We start from the raw sequence: 6000 nt of genomic DNA on the forward strand, positions 1-6000 counted from the left end.
ATTCAAAAGTCATTTGAGGCTAGTGAATTCTGGGTGGATTATATAAAAAAAAAATGCTTTGATGTAATAAATTACCAAAAAGGATTTGCAATGATTTAAAAAGTTGGTTACTTATTATTTAGGGAATACAAATTATGTAAAGAAATAAAAAAGTAAGTGAAAAGGGTTTGCAATGCTTGATTTAAAAAGTTGGTTACGGGATAAATGAACTAAGAAATTTCAATTTCTTATTGCTATCAATTTCTTTTACTTTGTAATAATATATCTTTTTAATGATTACAACTTTTACTATTTTGGTATACATTAAAATATGCAACTTGCATATTTGAAATATTAATATTATATACATTATTTTTAGTTAAATTATAAATGTGATTTAAATGTAAAATTACATACATAGTTTAAATGTGTAATTACGTTTTAAAACAGTTTGATAATGTTGTATATTGCGTAATTTTAAGTTAAGATGTATTTCACGATTTTTCACGTTAAAAAAGTGTTGTCTAAAAATACATACAACATGGACATAAATATTGTTTAAAAAGACAGATAACAAGTAAATAAGTGTTTCCTTAAATAAGCATTGCTTAAACATTATGGAAAAAAAATGTTACATATTTTATCAATATGTGTTCTCGCTGATTGACCTCGGGTTGACTGGATGGGCAAGCTCCGCTTCTAGATTGTTTTCCCATTAGTGCACTGAAACAACGCTCCGCTGAGACATAGGGGCTCTACCTGTGGATCACACTCTGACGATCAAGTTAGTGAGAGCATACAAAATAATAATCAGTTTCAGTCTCTAGTACTCAGAAACAGCATACATTTATCGGGGGTCTCAAGACCCTTTTATAGTTATCCCTTTAACATCTTTCACTCACGAGAATATAATCTCAACTGAAAGCATATATAATAGAAAAATATTCTGCCTACGGACACATTTACTCACGATGTTAACAACAGAAGAGAATCTCGTGCACCTTTATTCACGAGTGTTTGCTACTTAGTTAACAACTTTAACAACTTATATATTCACATATATTCTATTCTAACAGTTTAATATATATATCAACATATATATTTAACTAACAACTTTATATTAACATATGATCAAACTTATTATCTTCCCTATTTTTAATTATTCTTCGTCAGGCTTACCAATGAAACTAAGTTGAGCTCATGACCTGCCCTTTGGGCCCAAAACCGAGTTGACCATACCCAAATACTTGTCCCAAGGTCCCGAGCACACGAGCACTCCTTTCCAGTACAATATGCAACACTAAAAATGCGTTGTCTATTCTATCAATATGCAACACTGAAAATGTGTTGTCTAAGACAGACAACATGTAAATAACTGTTGCCTGAAAAGATAAACAATACGTAAATAAGTGTTTCCTAAAAAGACAAACAACGTGCAAATAAGTGTTGTCTTTACCAATGACAACATTCAAAAAAATGTTGCCTAAACAATAGGCAACATTGAAAATGTGTTGCCTAAACATTATGAGAAAAAACGTTGCCTAATTTTTTTTTCAAAAAGCATTGCCTATTCTACCAGCATAAGGCAATGGTTGTAAAAAAGTGTTTCCTAAACCTAAGTCCACGACTGCATACACCTGCAAAAGCGTTGTCTAAAGTTAAGGCAACGCTTTTCCTACTTTAGGCAACGCTTTTTAGATGTTGTCTAAGGTAAAACATGGTGTAGTGCTTGTTTAGATTGTGAGTTGTCATTTTTCACGTGGATGGCCTCCTCCGCCTTTATGTGGGTTGCTCATCGTTCTTTCACTTCAGCCACCGATTCTGCTCGGAACCTGATAAGCGAGTCACTGAAAGGAATTGCCCCCATTCCTTTCATGAATGTCGCGACTACCATATCTTTGTTTGATGTATGAAGTCTTACTGAAACAACACAAAAATGATTCAGATAGTCCTTTAGGGATTCTCATTCCCTTTGTCTAACGTCAAAAAGGTCGGGCAGCGGGGGAGGATCGACTTTGTTAGCCAAAAGTTGCTGCTTAAAAACCTGCAAGAACTGTTGAAAATACGTTATGTATCCGTCTAGGACTTCGTTGAACCATTGTAGGGTCATTCTCGTAAGGGTCCCCATGAGCATTTTGCACCGAACAACATCTGACCCGCCCGAGATGATCATCCGAGCTCGAAATGCTTTCAGATGATTTTTTGGGTCTTCCACTCCAGAGAAGGGGGTTATCTTCGGCGTGATGAAGTGGGGTGGAATCGGTTCTTCCATGATTTACTGCGAAAAAGGCTGGAGGTTGTCTCTTGAGGATATGTTTGGGGAACGTGCTTAGACATTGCGTCGTTTCTGCCGATGCATGACTCTTCGTAATTCCTCGTCGGTTTTCTGGAGCTCCTCATTTACCTGAGTTGCCTCCTCCTCATTCACCTGAGTTGCCTCCTTCTCATTTGCCCGACAGTATTCCACGTTGGCTTGTTGGAGAGTTCTCATTGTCTCCATGATTTGCTGCAACACGGGAGTCTCATCTCCATAGGGCATATGGGCTCCTTGCCTCGTGTTCCTCATATCGTTTGATGACTGGGTGGGATTTTATGTGTTAGTATTTAGCGGGATCAATTTTACTTTCCCTACGGTGGGCGCCAAATAATTTTGCCAACAAATATGGGTCAGGTCTTGATGGTGAACTCCGGGTTAGCCTTCCAACTTTGCCACTTTTTTATGCTTGCAATCACAACAAGGAAGAATTCCACCTGTTGACAAGACTTCGACGATGAAGTCAGTAAGAACATAAATTATGAGTGTAGTGTATAGTGTATGAAATAACACTTACCTTTATTTGGGGTCTTATAACCCTTTTTATAACACTTGTAGATCCTTTAGAAATTACAACTTTAAAATAATTTATTAATATTTTTCTTTATTTTAGAAATATAAATAGGCAGATATCATCTCTGTTAGTTTATATTTGCTGAAATCGATTTAAACAAATATAATCAACTTATTTAGTTATGCATTCATTTTTTATTCATTTTTTTTTCATTTTCTGGCTGTCGAGGTTGATCCATTTACAGACCTATTATGTCTGATATTTATTTGGGTCGAGTTTTATTTTATTTGTATTAGACCTCAATTAAGTGGATCATGAAAAATTATGTTTTAATTGCTCGAGTCCGATGAGTACATATAGTATGAAATTTAAGAATCTAACTTTTACATAAAGAGACTAAATATAAGTTTACTAGGGTAAATGACTTATTTAAGTATATTCAATTACTATGATACAATGTAATATTTTAACAATACAAGGTACAATAATATGTTTAAAATATTTAAAATCTAAGTTGTCTTGAAAACATAAAAGTGATGTGAAGTTTCAACAAACTAGGTGATGGTCTCATGTTTTTGCACATCTTTTAATAGAATAATTAAATGGAGAAAAACTATAAGGGTAAGGAAAAAGTTTTAATTCATTTTCAAGTCAACATGTGACTATGATAGTACGATTTTAATATTTCAAATTAGTTATTTATTTTTTAAAACACATACAATATAAAAAAAATGTCCTTTCTCTCATAAATATGATATGACATTTTTTTTAATAATACACAATGTAATAGTGAGTTTAAATTGATTGAAAAAGAACCAAGTATATTTTTGAAAAAGATAACAATGTGGTGTAAAATTTCAACATAATATTTTTCAATAATACATAGAGTAATAGTGTTTTTAAAGGTGATAAAAGTGTAGTGTGAAATTTCAACAAATTAAATAGTGGTTTTCATCTTTAGGCATTTTTTAAATAAAATTTGAAATAGAGACTAAATATGAATCCAGAGAAGAAAAAAACAACTAATTTAAATTTACCATTGTAGTCTACACGTGATAATGATCATTGTTTTTAAGTTTTTAAATATGATACTTCTTTTAAGTAATTTTTTTATCGTAAAACATTGTGAAATTGAATAATTATGTAAATAAAATTCATAAAGTAACTAATCTTATTATTAAAATATACTTGTTATAAACAACTTATTGTAGGGATGGGAAGCGGCTGGTCCGCCCGCATAGGTCAGTTCCGTATAGGTCCGCTCCGCATAGGTCCGTTCCGTATTTGGTTCGTTTCGCAAAGTGAATGTGGACTAAATTATCTGTTCCGTTCCGCATAAGGGTTAACTCGCAGGTTTGTGGGCCAACCCGCATTTAATTATTATTATTTCTTTTTAGAAATTGAATGTTTTTTTTTATATTTTTTCTCTTAAAAAATTGTCACAAAAAACAAAGGCATTAGGATTAATATAGCAACAAAAATTAATTGAATGTTACATAATCCAAGTATCAACGTTCCAATATTTTTGACTTACCCACTACCTAACATATCCACTATTATTTATTCCAAATTACATGAAAAATATCATATCCAACATCCTGTATTTTCATTCCCAAAATTGGACCAAAAAGGAGTCTCAAGGAAATTATAATGACCCTTGTAATTTTCTACCCAAAATGAAAAGGAAGAAAAATAGAACATTTACTCCACTGCTAAAGTCAATTTTTTTTAATGGTTTGCGGGCTTGCGGGTCAGCCCGCCCTACCCGTTGCTGGCCCGCGCGGGCCGCGGGTTATGTGGAGCGGACTAATGCGGGTTAGCGGATTAAAAAGGTGAACATGATCCGCCCTGCTTTGCCATCCTATGTATAACACACAATGGTCTTCGTTTTGTTTGTGTTGTTATATTTTATAGATAAAACAACCTATTCTTTTCTCTATCATTTTAATACATCATCATTCTTAAGATTTTCTTCCAATTTTCATTATAATGAAAATATTTTATCATATTCACATTTTATTATTTTATTATTGGTATTTCAAAAACAGAAAAATATATATTTTATTTATTTTGTATGACTGGAAGTCTTCAAGTTTATATTATATGAGTTTTATATACCATGGTTCTTTCTTAATGACTAACTCATAGGAAAAAAATAACAAAATTTAGAGAAAAATACATAACTATAAATAAAGAAAAAATTAAGACAAGAAAAGTATTTAACCTTTGTCAAAGAATGAGAGTTATCAATAAAATGTTCTTATACATCAAAACATAATTTTATATAATTTAAATTTAATTATTATGCATTCTTACTTTGATAAATTTTACTTTATTATTTAATAAAATTTATTATTATTATTATTATTATTATTATTATATTTTTAAATAATTAGCACAAAATCTATCACATATAACTAGTATAACCTTGCACTAGAAGTCACATAACACTACAAAAAAAAATTATTTTTAGTGAGAGTTATATTTGACATTACCGGCAGTTTTAACCCCCGTGCGTTACTCGAGGTTTGCTTTTCTTCTGGAAGAATCAGCGTCGCTAAATGATTACCGACGGTTTCTAAGAACCCTTGGAAAATAATCACTTTCCGGCGATTTTGAACCCCCGTTATTCCCGGCAGTTTGACAAACCTCTGCTATTCTTGACGGTTTGGGAAACCTCCGCTATTTCCAGCGGTTTGAAAACCCCACTAAATTTAAACCTGGAATTGATAAAAAGGGAGATGCAGGTGAAAGATGAAACCTTTATTGAATTTTGCACTTTCTCCACCCTCATATTTTGAAATTCCAATTTTACCCGTTAAAATAAATTATCCCTATTTTCTAAATTCCCAAACGTTTCAAGTCAATTTATTTATTTTTATAAAATTATAATCCAAAATATAAAATATGTATAATTTAAAATCTATATTTTCATTACAAGAAAAAAACGCTATTACCCATGGATTTCTTTTTTAATGTAAATTCAATTTATCTACTGAAAATTCCGTAGGTAATGCTATTACTCTTGGAAAGAGGAGAAGTGATACATTACCTACGACTGTTAGGTGGTGGAAAAAGATGATACAGTGGGTAATATTCTTAACTCATGGGTAAAGTAAAAAACTTAAAAATAATTAAAAAAAAAATACTATTTTTCGTGAAACACTTTTTATTTGTTTCTAAGAAAACATGT

Source organism: Phaseolus vulgaris, chromosome 10, assembly GCF_000499845.2.
Source record: "Phaseolus vulgaris cultivar G19833 chromosome 10, P. vulgaris v2.0, whole genome shotgun sequence".
Lineage (NCBI taxonomy): Eukaryota > Viridiplantae > Streptophyta > Magnoliopsida > Fabales > Fabaceae > Phaseolus > Phaseolus vulgaris.